Source organism: Pecten maximus, chromosome 4 (assembly GCF_902652985.1).
Source record: "Pecten maximus chromosome 4, xPecMax1.1, whole genome shotgun sequence".
Lineage (NCBI taxonomy): Eukaryota > Metazoa > Mollusca > Bivalvia > Pectinida > Pectinidae > Pecten > Pecten maximus.
Genome location: NC_047018.1, coordinates 28,243,689 through 28,263,182, shown reverse-complemented (window position 1 = coordinate 28,263,182; position 19,494 = coordinate 28,243,689). Strand labels below are relative to the sequence as shown.

At 35.5% G+C, this 19,494-nt stretch overlaps 1 protein-coding gene across 4 annotated transcripts in view; it reads left to right on the top strand.

Annotated features, from left to right (window-relative positions):
• Positions 1-19,494, top strand: part of LOC117325713 (prostaglandin E2 receptor EP4 subtype-like) — a 57,255-nt gene that overhangs the window by 16,727 nt on the left and 21,034 nt on the right. The window contains exon 1 of one of the 4 annotated variants that reach the window (XM_033882138.1): positions 8,770-8,927. The exons of 1 other annotated variant lie outside the window; for it this stretch is intronic. The gene's annotated coding sequence lies outside the window, so the exon portion shown is untranslated. Of the gene's footprint in view, positions 1-8,769; positions 8,928-12,562; positions 12,905-19,494 lie in introns of those variants that run through there. 2 more of the 4 variants (XM_033882141.1, XM_033882135.1) reach the window with 2 other exon arrangements.

The following is a 19,494-nucleotide window of genomic DNA, read 5'->3' as shown; positions in this document are numbered from 1 at the left end:
GGTTATCTCTAGTATAGTGTACTCTGTACACTCTGATTGGTTATCTCTAGTATAGTGTGTTCTGTACACTCTGATTGGTTATCTCTAGTATAGTGTGTTCTGTACACTCTGATTGGTTATCTCTAGTATAGTGTGTTCTGTACACTCTGATTGGTTATCTCTAGTATAGTGTGTTCTGTACACTCTGATTGGTTATCTCTAGTATAGTGTGTTCTGTACACTCTGATTGGTTATCTCTAGTATAGTGTACTCTGTACACTCTGATTGGTTATCTCTAGTATAGTGTGTTCTGTACACTCTGATTGGTTATCTCTAGTATAGTGTGTTCTGTACACTCTGATTGGTTATCTCTAGTATAGTGTGTTCTGTACACTCTGATTGGTTATCTCTAGTATAGTGTGTTCTGTACACTCTGATTGGTTATCTCTAGTATAGTGTACTCTGTACACTCTGATTGGTTATCTCTAGTATAGTGTGTTCTGTACACTCTGATTGGTTATCTCTAGTATAGTGTGTTCTGTACACTCTGATTGGTTATCTCTAGTATAGTGTGTTCTGTACACTCTGATTGGTTATCTCTAGTATAGTGTGTTCTGTACACTCTGATTGGTTATCTCTAGTATAGTGTGTTCTGTACACTCTGATTGGTTATCTCTAGTATAGTGTGTTCTGTACACTCTGATTGGTTATCTCTAGTATAGTGTGTTCTGTACACTCTGATTGGTTATCTCTAGTATAGTGTGTTCTGTACACTCTGATTGGTTATCTCTAGTATAGTGTGTTCTGTACACTCTGATTGGTTATCTCTAGTATAGTGTGTTCTGTACACTCTGATTGGTTATCTCTAGTATAGTGTGTTCTGTACACTCTGATTGGTTATCTCTAGTATAGTGTACTCTGTACACTCTGATTGGTTATCTCTAGTATAGTGTACTCTGTACACTCTGATTGGTTATCTCTAGTATAGTGTGTTCTGTACACTCTGATTGGTTATCTCTAGTATAGTGTGTTCTGTACACTCTGATTGGTTATCTCTAGTATAGTGTGTTCTGTACACTCTGATTGGTTATCTCTAGTATAGTGTGTTCTGTACACTCTGATTGGTTATCTCTAGTATAGTGTGTTCTGTACACTCTGATTGGTTATCTCTAGTATAGTGTGTTCTGTACACTCTGATTGGTTATCTCTAGTATAGTGTGTTCTGTACACTCTGATTGGTTATCTCTAGTATAGTGTACTCTGTACACTCTGATTGGTTATCTCTAGTATAGTGTGTTCTGTACACTCTGATTGGTTATCTCTAGTATAGTGTGTTCTGTACACTCTGATTGGTTATCTCTAGTATAGTGTGTTCTGTACACTCTGATTGGTTATCTCTAGTATAGTGTGTTCTGTACACTCTGATTGGTTATCTCTAGTATAGTGTGTTCTGTACACTCTGATTGGTTATCTCTAGTATAGTGTACTCTGTACACTCTGATTGGTTATCTCTAGTATAGTGTGTTCTGTACACTCTGATTGGTTATCTCTAGTATAGTGTATTCTGTACACTCTGATTGGTTATCTCTAGTATAGTGTGTTCTGTACACTCTGATTGGTTATCTCTAGTATAGTGTGTTCTGTACACTCTGATTGGTTATCTCTAGTATAGTGTGTTCTGTACACTCTGATTGGTTATCTCTAGTATAGTGTACTCTGTACACTCTGATTGGTTATCTCTAGTATAGTGTGTTCTGTACACTCTGATTGGTTATCTCTAGTATAGTGTGTACTCTGTACACTCTGATTGGTTATCTCTAGTATAGTGTGTTCTGTACACTCTGATTGGTTATCTCTAGTATAGTGTGTTCTGTACACTCTGATTGGTTATCTCTAGTATAGAGTGTACTCTGTACACTCTGATTGGTTATCTCTAGTATAGTGTGTTCTGTACACTCTGATTGGTTATCTCTAGTATAGTGTAGTTCTGTACACTCTGATTGGTTATCTCTAGTATAGTGTGTTCTGTACACTCTGATTGGTTATCTCTAGTATAGTGTGTTCTGTACACTCTGATTGGTTATCTCTAGTATAGTGTGTTCTGTACACTCTGATTGGTTATCTCTAGTATAGTGTGTTCTGTACACTCTGATTGGTTATCTCTAGTATAGTGGTCTCTGTACACTCTGATTGGTTATCTCTAGTATAGTGTTACTCTGTACACTCTGATTGGTTATCTCTAGTATAGTGTACTCTGTACACTCTGATTGGTTAGTCTCTAGTATAGTGTGTCTGTACACTCTGATTGGTTATCTCTAGTATAGTGTCGTTCTGTACACTCTGATTGGTTATCTCTAGTATAGTGTACTCTGTACACTCTGATTGGTTATCTCTAGTATAGTGTGTTCTGTACACTCTGATTGGTTATATCTAGTATAGTGTACTCTGTACACTCTGATTGGTTATCTCTAGTATAGGGTACTCTGTACACTCTGATTGGGTTTATCTCTAGTATAGTGTGTTCTGTACACTCTGATTGGTTATCTCTAGTATAGTGTGTTCTGTACACTCTGATTGGTTATCTCTAGTATAGTGTTCTCTGTACACTCTGATTGGTTATCTCTATTATTTCTTTACCTTGTTGGGTTTTCTGTATATGGTTGTCCTTAAGGGTTTTTTTTTTGTTTTTATTTTATTTTTTTTCTTCATCTTTTTTTTATTTAGTTTTTCTTCCTCTGATTGTTTCTTATAGGTTTCCCTTTTTTTTTTTTTTTTTCCCTTATTGGTTTCTCTATAATTATTTTTTTTCTCTGATTGGTTTTTTATTTTACTCTGTAACCTTTTGGTTATTTTAAAAGGTGTTTTTAACCTTTTGGTTATTCTATATAGTTTTCTCACTCTGTTTGGTTATCTTAGTTATTTTTTTTTTATTGGTTTTTATTATTTCTGTTTTTTTTTCCAATGTGTTTTTTCACTTGATTGGTTTTCTGTATGGGGTTTTTCCTCGTTTGGTTTTGTTTTTTCTTACACTCGTTGGTTACCCCATATAGTGTACCTGTACAATTGGTTACCCATTGGGGGTTTTTTTTTATGGTTTCTTAAATTATCCCCCCGGTTTGGGTTATCTCTAGTATAGTGTGTTACTGATACACTCTGATTGGTTATCTCTAGTATAGTGTGTTCTGTACACTCTGATTGGTTATCTCTAGTATAGTGTGTTCTGTACACTCTGATTGGTTATCTCTAGTATAGTGTGTTCTGTACACTCTGATTGGTTATCTCTAGTATAGTGTACTCTGTACACTCTGATTGGTTATCTCTAGTATAGTGTGTTCTGTACACTCTGATTGGTTATCTCTAGTATAGTGTACTCTGTACACTCTGATTGGTTATCTCTAGTATAGTGTGTTCTGTACACTCTGATTGGTTATCTCTAGTATAGTGTGTTCTGTACACTCTGATTGGTTATCTCTAGTATAGTGTGTTCTGTACACTCTGATTGGTTATCTCTAGTATAGTGTGTTCTGTACACTCTGATTGGTTATCTCTAGTATAGTGTGTTCTGTACACTCTGATTGGTTATATCTAGTATAGTGTACTCTGTACACTCTGATTGGTTATCTCTAGTATAGTGTGTTATGTACACTCTGATTGGTTATCTCTAGTATAGTGTACTCTGTACACTCTGATTGGTTATCTCTAGTATAGTGTACTATGTACACTCTGATTAGTTATCTCTAGTATAGTGTGTTCTGTACACTCTGATTGGTTATCTCTAGTATAGTGTGTTCTGTACACTCTGATTGGTTATCTCTAGTATAGTGTGTTCTGTACACTCTGATTGGTTATCTATAGTATAGTAACACCTGTGTTGAGTTTAACAATGCTGGTTCCTTTCACAGTTTGATGCTCCTGAGTAAGGTTCTTCTGATGATTCGACATGATAGCGGATATATAATAAATAACACCCATTCTTATTTATTTACCAGTCAATACTAAAACCTTGTTCAACATCTTTTAACACCTCCCAAACACCTATTATCATTTAATCATTATGTAGTCATTAGTTTAAAGTAATATGGCGAGGAAAAAACCTTACTTTTAAGTTCTACTTCTGCCGAAACAATCAATTATCTGTGAATGTGTAGATTAGCATTTGGCATTTTACTTTAGCTAGGCCAGGTTATAAGACAGATACTTCTAGTTTTTTTGGTTTTGTTTTAAATTTATTTATAATAGGTTCAAATGGCCCCTGTTCTTTGTCTCTTAAGCCGCGGTATAGGCTGACTCCTAGTTGAATTGTAAAAATAGACACGTAACTTTGATCTCTGGGATATAGTACCCAAGTATTAAACATCTACTGTACAGTGCACATCAGTGTAATATTTCCGGTGCGTTCTATAGAACAGGGTCAAAATATCTTAAAGGGACTTTTACCCATACTCCCAAACAACCTAAAATTCTAGTTACACACATGTATTAATGGCAATCCAAGCTGCTCATTCATGCTCTCCTAACATTAAATTGACCATTGGACTGGATGCTTGACCGGGGAATTCTTGCGACATCCATGTAGAAAAATAATTCGCCGCATTTATTTTTATCGCGAGATTTGTCACGGAGCGAATGAGGTCACAACAACGTACACTACACATAAACTACACACATGGCCGTTGTTTACATATCGCGAGTATGCGTAACAACTGATCAATATAAGCAAACATACAACTAAATACTTATTTTAGCATTAACAATGCAGATTGTACAACAAAACATCGATAAAGATCAGATCGGTAAAGTTGACAATGCCCGAGGAATACGGAAAGCTAACCAGCAATCCAATAGACGTCCGGCAAAAACGGAATTGGAGTCTATTCCTTCTCTTCTTCTCTTGCTTAGTTCCAACGAATCATTTCTTCCTCTAAGGAAATTCAGGGGTTTGGCCGACTTCAGTTCCCTTTTACCTATCTTTTTGGCAGAGTACACTGTATGTCTGCGTTTTGGCAAGCATATGCTTTCGGCCTTCCGCCATTGTTGTAGTTGACCGATAAATCGCCCGTTGCATTATGGGACTAATTTGCATAGAAACTTGATCCGTCGAACCCAGCTGTTATTTTCCCTATACTTTCATAACTACACATTGTCCTCCAGTTTTTGATTCGCAATAATTTGTTAGGTATATATTAAATCTGAAATATGTAAAGAGGTCTTAATGTAAATGTGTATGTATATTTCTTTTCGAGTATGGGGCTTTAATTGCGCCAGTAATGTCCAAACATTATCCTGTGTAACTAAAAGCGATCTATTTATAGAATCAACGTGCTCCTCGGGTAATTACCCTTGAATATGTTCTGTTTGATGTCCTTATATTTACGTGTTACATACGTGTTGGTACCGCCTACAGAAGCTCATGGCCTCCACAGTCTCTGATAGCTCCCATCACTGGACATCAGTCCTCAGCAGCTGTTCCATTTCTCAGCTTTGATTAACTAGATAATATGACATGAAACACGTGCCTTGTTTAGTTGAGGAAACAATTTACTTCAAACACAATAGAACACTTTGTGATTACTCGTTGAATTACTGTTGCTAAGTAAATTTTACAAGTGTTTAATGTGGAATGCATGCGTGGTTGTCCTGCTTTAAAGATGTTGGTAGGCCGTACCTGTACTCCCTCTAATCAGTGCTGTGTGAGGAATTAGTATTGATGTAAAGTAAATGTTTTACTGTAAGAGTTCCTTTCAAGTATTATATAAATATCGTCCATATGTCCTCTCCTTGGTCAGTCAATACACATTAACTGGCCCGTCCTATTGGAATCAGGACAACTGATGACCGCTTATAATTCAGCAAAGTATATCATTTTAACAGATTAAGCCAACGATGATTCTGCGCATCAACAATAATTTTGATAAAATTTGATTTATATAAATTATAGACAACTTTATACTTAGTGAAATGCTACGTATGGCAGGGCCGACTTATTACAGCTGATTAGCAGTATAACTTCGATAAATCGTGGGTTATTGATAGCGTCACCCAAAGATGAGATAAATATGGTGACTTTTGTTAGTTAACTGATCATGAAAATCATTTAGCACTAAACTGTATCCTGCGTATCTAGAATATTTTGCAATATTAAGAAAACAAAGATATTAAAAAGTTTTGTTCTGCAAAGGTGTTTTTAGATTTTCAATAATTTAACAGCGAACCGGCAGTGTCAGACGGTTATCCTCCAGTTATGATTATGACGTTATTTCCGAACGTGAAAGTTATGCTTGGACTACATCTAACTTTGGAAGGTTTAACAGTGGCTAATGTAAATATTTAACAATAATCCCCCACTCTCCAGGCTGTGGCAGAATACACAATCTAGAACGCCAATCGATTAAGGGTTGTCGATGAAGCTTAATTCTCAAAGAGAGATACCGTGGCACGGGCCTCGTGACATAAATGTAGATGAGTTTGGCCGTGTTGGGAGGATTTGACAGTTTGTTGTAGCCGTCCTCATCCCATCCCCCATTTATCCCACCTACCCCTACCCGACAGGAAAACACACGTCACTAGTACACACGGTATATGTCACCTATTTCTATAGTTATAAACAATTCAAAGAAAGCTTGTGTTTGCTTTTAACGACACCAATTCCTCATGTTGATATTCTTTGGTAGCCTGACTCATGTTCACTCTTGGAAAATCCACAAATCTTTGGGTACATTTGCAGGTTTGGGGTTTCATTCATAATTGCTACCACCTGGTAGAATTTTGGCATCATGAGCATGCTTATTGGTCGATAAAACAGAAAATCCCACACAGCCACGAATTGTATTACACGTACACCTGCCACTACTGACGTCATCATACTACAGAATCCGTCATACGGAATAGCAACCAGTACTGGAGATTGGAGATATTTTATTTAACAATGTGGATAGTTTTCGATAAAATGATCCATTGTTTTATTTAACAATGTGAATACTTTTGACTTAAAGGATCCCTGTAGTGCTTGCTGAAATATTAGTCACACTTAAGATCATACAATATAGGCTTGCTATTATGTAAAGGGACCATTTACGTTGATATACAGAGCATTGCTGGTTTTGCCAAATATTTGACCTCAAGACAGTTATACTATACGGATATTTAGTATATAACAAAGGTATATGACCTTCGGATAATGCAGCTATCATGTTATTGTATTCCAGTATATAACCTTATTGTTTCACCAAGTTAAAATTGAAATCTGAATTCTCTACTTTATTCGTGTACTACATACGAAACATATCAGTCTAATATGATATAGAGTTTAATAAGATATATATCAATCTTATATGATATAGAGTTTAATAAGATATATATCAATCTTATATGATATAGAGTTAGATAAGATATATATCAACCTAATATGATATAGAGTTTAATAAGATACATACAAATCTAATATGATATAGAGTTAGATAAGATATATATCAATCCAATATGAAATAGAGTTAGATAAGATATACATCAGTCTAATATGATATAGAGTTTAATAAGATACATATCAACCTAATATGATATAGAGTTTAATAAGATATATATCAACCTAATATGATATAGAGTTAATAAGATATATATCAATCTTATATGATAGAGAGTTTAATAAGATATATATCAATCTAATATGATATAGAGTTAGATAAGATATATATCAGTTTAATATGATATAGAGTTTAATAAGATACATATCAACCTAATATGATATAGAGTTTAATAAGATATATATCAACCTAATATGATATTGAGTTTAATAAGATACATATCAGTCTAATATGATATAGAGTTTAATAAGATATATATCAATCTTATATGATATAGAGTTCAATAAGATATATATTAATCTAATATGATACAGAGTTCAATATGATACATACTAATCTAATATGATATAGAGTTTAATAAGATACATATCAACCTTATATGATATAAAGTTTAATAAGATACATATCAATCTTATATGATATAGAGTTTAATAAGATATATATCAATCTTATATGATATAGAGTTTAATACGATACATATCAACCTAATATGATATAGAGTTTAATAAGATATATATCAACCTAATATGATATAGAGTTTAATAAGATATATATCAATCTTATATGAGTCCTGTCCACGATGACAATGTTATATGTACTTCTTACACCTGAAAGTGGGTGTTGAATCGATGCTATAATTTGCACCACATTGCAGTATCTGAAGTTATCATATTTTGACACAAAAATTAAAGACTATTTTTTACAAAAGAAAAAAAAAGACGAAATGTATGTCACAATAATGTTTTTGAGTTAAGCAAATCTAAGAGAGAAACTAATTATCAAAATCGATGTCCCGCTTTGGAGAAAAAGTAACGGCTGTATCAATACAAGCTTATACGGTCAGTCTACCAGCTCGGGATACTATCAATAATTTGTCCTCTAGGATGTGAACAGAGCGTTTTATTAATTTGGAGTGTAATTCCTGTGTATTTTCGATTTTTACCAATATCCAGAGTATAACGTGTACCATAAAAACTTGGTGTCCTTTTTGTAATGGTCTGGAATGATGGCGAGTTGAATGATTGTTTAATCTCGAACTACAACATCGGCGCAAGAAGGCGTGACTTCAGATGGAGCGTTTAATTCTGAAATGTAATGGAGCCGTGAGGGAACGTAAACATCATATCGTTGTTAAGTGTCAGGCCATTATGTAAATGTGAGTATAACGCCAGAGTTTCCTAAGGCATTAATTACAAGACTGTTAATCAGCATCACATTACACTGGACCGACCTATTGTACGCGTCGTTCTCGGGGATGTAGGGCGCTGCAGTTCTCGGTCGGGTTACACGCCATACAGTAACAGTACTGCGGACGGACGAACCATTCCTATAATGGTACAACTGGGTAATCATCATTAACACATACACGTAAGTATTGTTTTACCTATTGGGACCAAACGTAGACTTGTCAATAACAGTGTATGTTGTGATATGATAAATTCTTTTCACCAATCATTTAGAATCTCGCACAACAAACCAAAAGTCGGTGCGAGTTTTAACGCTAAATGATAAAATCTGGAAATGGCGCGGAATGAAATTCGTTTACAAGTGGAAGTACATTAGAGTAACGAAGAATATGTCTACTGAGTAAAAACCATAGCTGACCTCCAGGTCCTTTGTATCAAGACGATCTAAAAGTACACTTTAACGAAGCAAAGTTAAAATCATTATCAAGATGCAATGCTTAAACTATATTTCTGACTGCTGTAAACATTTCCCCGTATATATAAATTAAACAAATATTGATACAACATGTACATAGATAAGATTCACATTGACGTTTTCGTCCATTTAATTGGCCAAGCATGGTTTCACGCAAGCTTTCTATGTAAAGGTATTGGTAAGAGGTACGTTGGCAGTATGCCTTGGACAGACTTTACATGTCAGACACGTGTTCCGAACACAGGTATGTCAGACACGTGTTCCGAACACAGGTATACCGAAACGTACGCCATATCCGACATTGTTTACAAGGTCATTGTGACTAGTAACCAATATTTAGATTTTAATGTTGAGGACATTTGATAGAGTAAAGTGGCTAAGAAGGCTCCACGTCTTAACAGAAAAAACAAAGGTGTTCATGGTATGTTACCAATAACCAAAAATATTCTCACGCAGAAATCTTAGAGTTTGGAATTATCAGATTTGATTCAAAATAACACGCAGACCCAGATTTCAAGACAAACGAGATTTCTCTGCACACAAAATTTGAGTGCTTGTGCTACAGAAGCTCAAATTTAAGCATACCCAATAATCATAAAACTGGAGTTTAGAATGGAGTTTACTTAAACAACAAAATACTAATTATAGTATCTGAATGAGTGTATAAGTAAATGTGATATCGTGACCCGGGACCCACATTGACACTTGGTGCGGTCACGTTTACCGGAAATATCCGAGATATGGCGGCGTGTTTCAGAGTTAACATTGGAAATTACCTCAGAAATGTCAGCTATGTGGGTCATACAACTGAAACAGAAGTGAGAATACATACCGGTCGGGGCAGTTTGAAGGACGGTTATAATGAGGATATCTTGGATAATCTAATTGCGATGCATGCATGAATTTCCGGATGATTTTCCACAGGCACTCGATCTAGTGACGGTATTTACCCATTTACGTGTATGTGGACAGGCAAGATATGACGAACGATTTTCAAATAGTATATGGTTTTCTCTGACATGCACACCATCGCATTGACAAGAGATTTGTAGATGCCCAGAAAGCCATATAGACGATAAGGTTTTAAGAAACTGATGTTTACCACTACAAGATAATACTTCATTATTTAAATTGAAGTGTCCTAAAGGATCTGACTCAGTAAAGCTATGGTTTAGCTGGGTACAATGTATAGTAACTGTCGAGGTAAACATTATCTATGACACTAATCTACTAAACTACAAGAGCTTTCCACGAAGAACTAACATATTGAGTTTCTGTTGATAAGAATGCCAGCACAGGAGAATGTTCTGCAGTTAATTCAACTCATGGCAGATTTAATCTATTACTTTAATCATCACAAAATGATCAGCAGTGTATAATCCATGGGAACACAAATGGGTATTTCTTGATACTGATGTAAAAACCACCTTAACAGTTCGCTTAATAAATATGTTGTCATATTTAGAGAAAATATCCTATACCATCATCATTGTCTGAAAGAATTTCTTCGACTTAGAATAGAATTAATTATACTTGATATAAGTCGACCATGCTAATGTAATTTTTTTACAAAAGAGAAATGTGTGTGAGTTATAGGTTATTAAAGTCATCCGACCAATGATAAGTATGACTAATATATCACTCATATTGATAGACTTGACGTCATAATTATCCTTATCAAAAACACTTCATAGCCAACATGGAAATCCGGTTTTGACAACGCATTTTTCAAAAAATAAAAGATGGAATATGAATTTGAATAAACCCAAAGAACTGTTTAACCAGTGGTTAACACGCGCTCCTAAACAGGATGTCTTCTTTTCAATAACTGACTTTTCTGTAAAACATTCCACATAAAAGAAATATTCCAACTTTCAAGAAACGCGGACTCCGGCACAAATATCACTGTGTTTCTAAAGAGACAAGTTGATGAAGACAATAGAAATGTTTTATTGCAAAATATGGGAAATGTTACATCTCGTTTGTGGTATGCTTGATTTTTGTAAATATGTCTGGTTATTTCTCCGACTCTATCCCGGTTTTCCATCGGTCACGTTTTACGGGTGTCATAATGCCCCCATTTGGAGATATTACTTTTCATTTTCGTCGTCAGTAGTATTCTGTTTTTCATTTTAATGTGTCATTCCTTATTTTAACCTTAGCTATGAATGGTAGATACCGGCGGTATAAGACGCTTGCACTTCTGGGACACTTTGTCTAGTTCTCCGAAATCTTTTAAAGAGTTTCCGGTAAATCATTTCGTTCTGATCAGCTCGAATTACGAGTTTCTTTACATTCCAAGTTGGGTTTTTTTTATATCTTTTATGTTTGTTAATTCGTACCCATTGTGTTCCTGTCAAATTTTCGACATCTGTGGATGTTTCCTATTTGAATAATTACTTTGTACTTGGCATCAGAGATATCCTATTTGATGCCTAACGTAACTCAGAATTTCCCTGTTCTAGCTCCTAGTGTAACATTTTATCACAGAAACACATGATATCACGTACAAGTTTGTTGTGGTCGTTACTGGAACACGAGCCCGCTAGTTGTACCTGATGGGATTATAAGGTTGAAACAGTATAACAAAGTCGGCTCCTGCTCCACTTCCGGAATGAGGTTTCCATTGCATTTAATCACAACCTGTAAACTGATCTCGACATGGGGGTAAATTACTTGTGTCAGTCCAATGGCAACAAGCATTTGGATGGTTAACAGATAACGACCAACCGTTCGCTATAATGTGTTCGCTAACATTACGTTGCCGTGTTAGGTTTTTTTTTCACATTACAACATAGAAAACGTAATCTATAATGCTGGGCCCATTGTATCTTTACACTACTTTGTGATATTCATTGTCAATGTCAGACTAATTAGCGAGGTATGAGCTTTCGGTGTTGTCTTTGAGTAAAGTCACTGACTTGATCATGTTAATCCCATGGTTAAATAAATAGGTTATAAAGACTAAAGATGGGTGTATTTTTAGAGGATTTTCAAGATACAATGGAGGCATTAAAGGGATATTTAGATTAGGGATGACAAATTAACTGTACACTGCTAAGATCGCTGTATTAAGTGTACACAAAACATCGCATTTAACACTCTTTATACAGGATATCACAGTAAAACAGAGAGTGATTCATTTTAATATTAACATGTACTTTAACATGCACGGGTCGCCTTCTGATACAATGGCCTTCGTGGCGATATGTGCATTCAAGTGCACTAAATGTCAATTAATGAAGGTCGAGGTACAGTGTTAAACCTGTGATTGTGAAGAGCACTGTACATAACTCGTGATGGTTATCTAGAGATCTTGGTGTCCTCTTTTTATTTCACGCGGTACACTATTAAATATCTACTTCCGGTTGCTCTAAACCCTCGAGTCGATACCAGTGGAAACATACTGCTGACAGATGACATGTAAAATGTCCTTCAAAGTCGTCTGTTGAATGCACCACCCATCATATCTAGGGTTTTAAAGTACGATATCAGCGTGACATGTGTGACACAGGCACCTTTTTGTGTGTATCGAGGTGAATGTGACAGAGCACATAAAAATAATGTGTAGTTAGCATTTAAATAGGAGAAAACTCGGTATAATTAACCGGTGTGGATAAGTATGATGGATATATATACCAGTGACGTGTGTAAACTTCTGGCTGATTTCAGAGACAACAATGGTGAGTATGTAACAAAATATGATGATGTTGATGTTATTACAAAGTGTAGCGTGTAGGTAAATACCTAACTTGTCTCCAGGTACACGGACGACGTCAAACATAGCTTTCTTAATACTCTCACTTTAACGTCATATGTTAGGTTAAGTAATTATGGATGTTTACACTGCGGGACCGGAGATGGAATTAGAAGGTAACATGTTATGTCGACAGGAATAATTATAATTTTATGAAGAGGTACACAAGTCAATTTGTTATTCATATGTTAAATCATTTTATATCTGTACTGAAACGTCCAATATCACAGGAAATGATCAGTAAAAATACTTTTACGGGACAGTAGTAATGTTTTAATGAAGATTGATGGAATACTGTAATTTATTACGAAACTGACCTAAATATACCTGTATGTAGACAGTGTAGGCGTGAGGGTACAGTGGGCCGACACGGTAGGTGGACGGGTAAAAGGTATTTATAGATCATCACATATATGGTAAACAGCTGTAGTATAGACGGTTTTAATTTTCGTTTTGATGATTAAGATTGTAACTAATTGTTTCTATGCGGATGGGTACATTACCTTGATTGTGAGAGTATAATATAAATGATCAATAAATGAAAATTTCGCTCTGTGTATTTAGAAAATCAACAATAACTATCATTAAGAATTAACATCAAAAACAGGTACTTGATCGTTAATAGTGTATGATAATATATTGATTTAAACGGGGTTTTAAATAAAGGTATTATAAGAAATATCTTTAAAAATGATAAGCGGCATAGTTTTAATGCTGGTGATTATAATGTAAAACTGCTGGTAAAATAAATTAACAAACTAATGCGTTTCAGCAATGATAGCAAATCATTTTGAATTATTTTTGGTGATAATAAGACTGCTTTTGAATCAGGAATATAAGTTTATCAATGTGTCATTTGAAGAAAAAAAATACATCCACTTATTCAGCTTGCATTCAATCTTAACTTTATTTTTGTTTAACTGCATATATGCATTTTGTATTTACCGCTACATTGACCAATCACATACTCCTTGACCAGTAACGCCACCTGTCGCGTCATATCCGGGACCATAAGAATATTATACGGCTATGCCGAAAAATGGACAATCTAAGTTAAATATGTCGTTTCTAGTCAGACTCACGAGTGTTCACGGATTATAATCGTCACGCAAAATGTATCTTATCCCTCGATGACGCATAGCTCACACAAACTGTTCATTGGTGAACTTTTCTTACATTTTTTAATAGAAAAATGATGTGGAAGGTATTTTTTCAGATATATCAATCGTTTTGAAAGGTTAATAGTAAAACACTCCGCGATCGCTCAGCGGATTTTATTGAACGGGCTTTAAAGTTCATAAACTACATTTATCCATTGTAAGCAGCGACACAAGTTACCATTCTGTATGAGGTGAGGATACATAAATCTTGTATGAGGTAGGGAAACCAACATTTGTATGAGGTGGGGATACATAAATCTTGTATGAGATAGGGATACCAACATTTGTATGAGGTAGGGATACCAACATTTGTATGAGGTAGGGATACCAACATTTGTATGAGGTGAGGATACCGCCATTTTGTATGAGGTGGGGATACCACCATTTTGTATGAGGTGGGGATACCACCATTTTGTATGAGGTGGGGATACCACCATTTTGTATGAGGTGGGGATACCACCATTTTGTATGAGGTGGGGATACCACCATTTTGTATGAGACGAGAATACCACCATTTTTAATGAGATGAGAATACAAATGAGGTAATGATACATTTGGTAGTTCACGGTTTTTGTATCAAGGTAATATGTAGATTGCAATGGGATTGTTTGAGATCGCCAGACAATGATACAATTATTTTCGTGTAGAAAAACAAACCCATAAAGTAACATACTTCGATCACAAAACAATTGTATGTTTCCAATGTATACACATTTTGATATTCCGAAATATCTACACTGTAGAGTAGTATAATAAAGCCACAAAAATAACGCCGGCGAAAAACGCAAACAAAAAAAACAAACAAAAAACAACAAACAAACAAACAAGTGTATACGAAAACGAAAGTATCTCAATGAGACAACAGCTGATAGGATAACTGCGTTTTATTATGTGACTTCCACAAACAAAACAGAACTGTGTTGATACCTCATTCATCAGATATTTACAGTTACCAAGTGACATGGTGACCTTGACGTTTGCCAATTAGATACACCATTAATGTGTTGTTTATCATGTACCGTTAATGGTGCTGATAGAGAAAGTGTTGTTACCACACTACAGGCTGAGAGTCCAAGGTCTACATAACAACACTGCCAACTTATCAGAACCCGAAATGCTGTGAGCATCATGAATATCCATCAAACTTGGCCAAGCGGTGGGTATTAATACCTGTCAGAAAGGAGGTGCTTACTTACTGTAATACTCGTGACGCCATTGGAAAGAACTTGTAATCTCTTTTAGGAATGTAGGCTCGCGAAACGGAATTAATTCTCAATTATGATTACATAACTTAGTCAGTTTTTATTAGCATACTTGTGTGAAGTTTACGATTATTGGTAACTTCTAGCGTTTAAGTATAAACGTGTGTATATGCTATTTTGACGTATAATATTGATAAAATCTATCACTCAGTCTTGTCACTTTGTGAACCATTTTAACCGCTGTGAACTAGGCTTGGATTCTTTGGATTCCCGGGGTGTCTCGAAGTCTGGGAATCTCAGGTGATCAATAATATTGAAACGCTACAGGAGACATATTTCTAACAGTATATGTATAACACTATCGGTGGATATATAGTAAGGTCATGGGGGTCGGGCGCACTCGTTTCATGACCAATTGTTTATTTTTTCGTGTACGGAAACGTAAACTCCACGTCCCGGCCGTCTTTTCTCGTGTTTGTACTCTTTCTTCAGTTGTCGGACGAGTCTTCCTTTTAGATATATCTGATCTGCCACTGATCTTAGTGGAATGCTTCCAAGCTCGAAGCTGATTACTTAAAAAGTGCCGCTTAAGATGAAGGCACTTTGATAAGTTGCACTGAAACATGTATTTGTCGGCCAAGCGTATCCTACTGTTGGCACTGGTTTAGCTGGACATCTTGGAGGATTAATTAAGTTTCATTCAACATTCAGGATGATAGTGAAGTATACAAACTACACTCTATCTATCTATCCAATACAATTAAAATCACGCTCAAGTCTATCTGGGGTGGTCATACGAGTGTATGATGTCAGGACAAGTCCCTGAAGTAAGCGCTGTCTGTCCAGAAGATAAGAGTTATCATACATTATCTTACCTCCGCCAGATAATCCAACTTGTTACGAATATCTACATATTTAGGAGTTCCAACTAACTACCGTGGATTTGCGAGTTAAACTGAACATATGACGGTACATTCTGGCTTCTATGTGTCGTCTGCAAGTGTTGTGTACATGTACAGTTCATTTGAATCGTCTTTAGATTGTAATCATCAGCTAATTCACCTTACTGATAAATGCTAGTTTTGTTGAGGATTGTATCCAAGGTCATATTTGAGTCTTTCTGTCTAAATGAAACAACATCGAGGTCACTACAAGTCTACACCCCTTACCAAGGTCACTTCAAGTCTACGCCCCTTACCAAGGTCACTACAAGTCTACACCCCGAACTTACCAAGGTCACTACAAGTCTACACCCCGAACTTACCAAGGTCACTACAAGTCTACACCCCGAACTTACCAAGGTCACTACAAGTCTACATCCCGAACTTACCAACGTCACTACAAGTCTACACTCCAAACTTATAGTGAAGATAATTAACCTGGCGATGTTAACGTGATTTAACTTACAGTAAAGATAATTACCCTGACAATGTTAACGTGATTTAACTTACAGTAAAGTTAATTAACCTGGCGATGTTAATGTGATTTAACTTACAGTAAAGATAATTACCCTGACAATGTTAACGTGATTTAACTTACAGTAAAGATAATTAACCTGACGATGTTAACGTGATTTAACTTACAGTAAAGTTAATTATCCTGGCGATGTTAATGTGATTTAACTTACAGTAAAGAAAATTAACCTGACGATGTTAACGTGATTTAACTTACAGTAAAGTTAATTAACCTGACGATGTTAACGTGATTTAACTTACAGTAAAGATAATTAACCTGACAATGTTAACGTGATTTAACTTACAGTAAAGATAATCAACCTGACGATGTTAACGTGATTTAACTTACAGTAAAGTTAATTAACCTGGCGATGTTAATGTGATTTAACTTACAGTAAAGAAAATTAACCTGACGATGTTAACGTGATTTAACTTACAGTAAAGTTAATTAACCTGACGATGTTAACGTGATTTAACTTACAGTAAAGATAATTAACCTGACGATGTTAACGTGATTTAACTTACAGTAAAGTTAATTAACCTGGCGATGTTAATGTGATTTAACTTACAGTAAAGTTAATTAACCTGACGATGTTAACGTGATTTAACTTACAGTAAAGTTAATTAACCTGACGATGTTAACGTGATTTAACTTACAGTAAAGTTAATTAACCTGACAATGTTAATGTGACTTAACTTACAGTAAAGATAATTAACCTGACGATGTTAACGTGATTTAACTTACACTAAAGATAATTAACCTGACAATATTAACGTGATTAAACTTTAAAGATTATGACCTAATATTTTGTTTCTGATTATGTAATAAGTGTGTTTGTAAGGCTGCCATATTCGTGATTTCCGTTGTAGAATTGGTCTGATTAGTGTGTTCATCAACTGTTGTATAAAGTAGAGACTGTTTACATACAGGGCCAGTAGATATCAATCTGTTTACCCTGTGAACTCCTCCTCCTTTTTATCAGGACGTTTACTTATCTCATTATTTTTTTATACTAAAAGCTACCTTTGAAATACACGTAAAATTGTCTGTTTGAATTAGATGAAGTTAAAGTGGTTTTATGCGAGATATAAAATCTATTTATGTCACAGTTTAAACATAAGATAAAAGTTTCATTTCGACTTTGTATAGATAATGTAATGTTATGTACTGTCTGTAGATGGTTAACTTTTTGTTTGTGAGTAAACGTCGCCGAGATATTGGTTTCCATCCGTGGTTGATGAGTTACTGGTTTCTATCCTTGGCTGATGAGATATTGGTTTCCATCCTTGGCTGATGAGATATTGGTTTCCATCCTTGGCTGATGAGATATTGGTTTCTATCCGTGGTAGATGAGATATTGGTTTCTATCTGTGGTTAATGAGTTACTGGTTTCTATCCGTGGTTGATGAGATATTGGGTTCTATCCGTGGTTGATGAGATATTGGTTTCTATCCGTGGTTGATGAGTTACTGGTTTCTATCCTTGGCTGATGAGATATTGGTTTCTATCCGTGGTTGATGAGATTTTGGTTTCTATCTGTGGTTAATGAGATATTGGTTTCTATCCTTGGTTGATGAGATATTGGGTTCTATCCGTAGTTAATGAGATATTGGTTTCTATCCGTGGTTGATGAGATATTGGTTTCTATCCGTGGTAGATGAGAAATTGGTTTCTATCCGTGGCTGATGAGATATTGGTTTCTATCCTTGGTTGATGAGATATTGGTTTCTATCCGTGGTAGATGAGATATTGGTTTCTATCCGTGGTAGATGATATATTGGTTTCTATCCGTGGTAGATGAGATATTGGGTTCTATCCGTGGTTGATGAGATATTGGTTTCTATCCGTGGTTGATGAGATATTGGTTTCTATCCTTGGTAGATGAGATATTGGTTTCTATCCGTGGTTGATGAGATATTGGTTTCTATCCTTGGTTGATGAGATATTGGTTTCTATCCGTGGTTGATGAGATATTGGTTTCTATCCGTGGTTGGTGAGATATTGGTTTCTATCCTTGGTTGATGAGATATTGGTTTCTATCCGTGGTTGGTGAGATATTGGTTTCTATCCTTGGTTGATGAGATATTGGTTTCTATCCGTGGTTGATGATATATTGGGTTCTATCCGTGGTTGATGAGATATTGGTTTCTATCCGTGGTAGATGAGATATTGGTTTCTATCCTTGGCTGATGAGATATTGGTTTCTATCCGTGGTAGATGAGATATTGGTTTCTATCCGTGGTAGATGAGATATTGGTTTCTATCCTTGGTTGATGAGATATTGGGTTCTATCCGTGGTAGATGAGTTACTGGTTTCTATCCGTGGCTGATGAGATATTGGTTTCTATCCTTGGTTGATGAGATATTGGTTTCTATCCTTGGTTGATGAGATATTGGTTTCTATCCGTGGTTGATGAGATATTGGTTTCTATCCGTGGTTGATGAGATATTGGTTTCTATCCGTGGTTGATGAGATATTGGTTTCTATCCTTGGTTGATGAGATATTGGTTTCTATCCGTGGTTGATGAGATATTGGTTTCTATCCTTGGTTGATGAGATATTGGTTTCTATCCGTGGTTGATGATATATTGGGTTCTATCCGTGGTTGATGAGATATTGGTTTCTATCCGTGGTAGATGAGATATTGGTTTCTATCCGTGGCTGATGAGATATTGGTTTCTATCCGTGGCTGATGAGA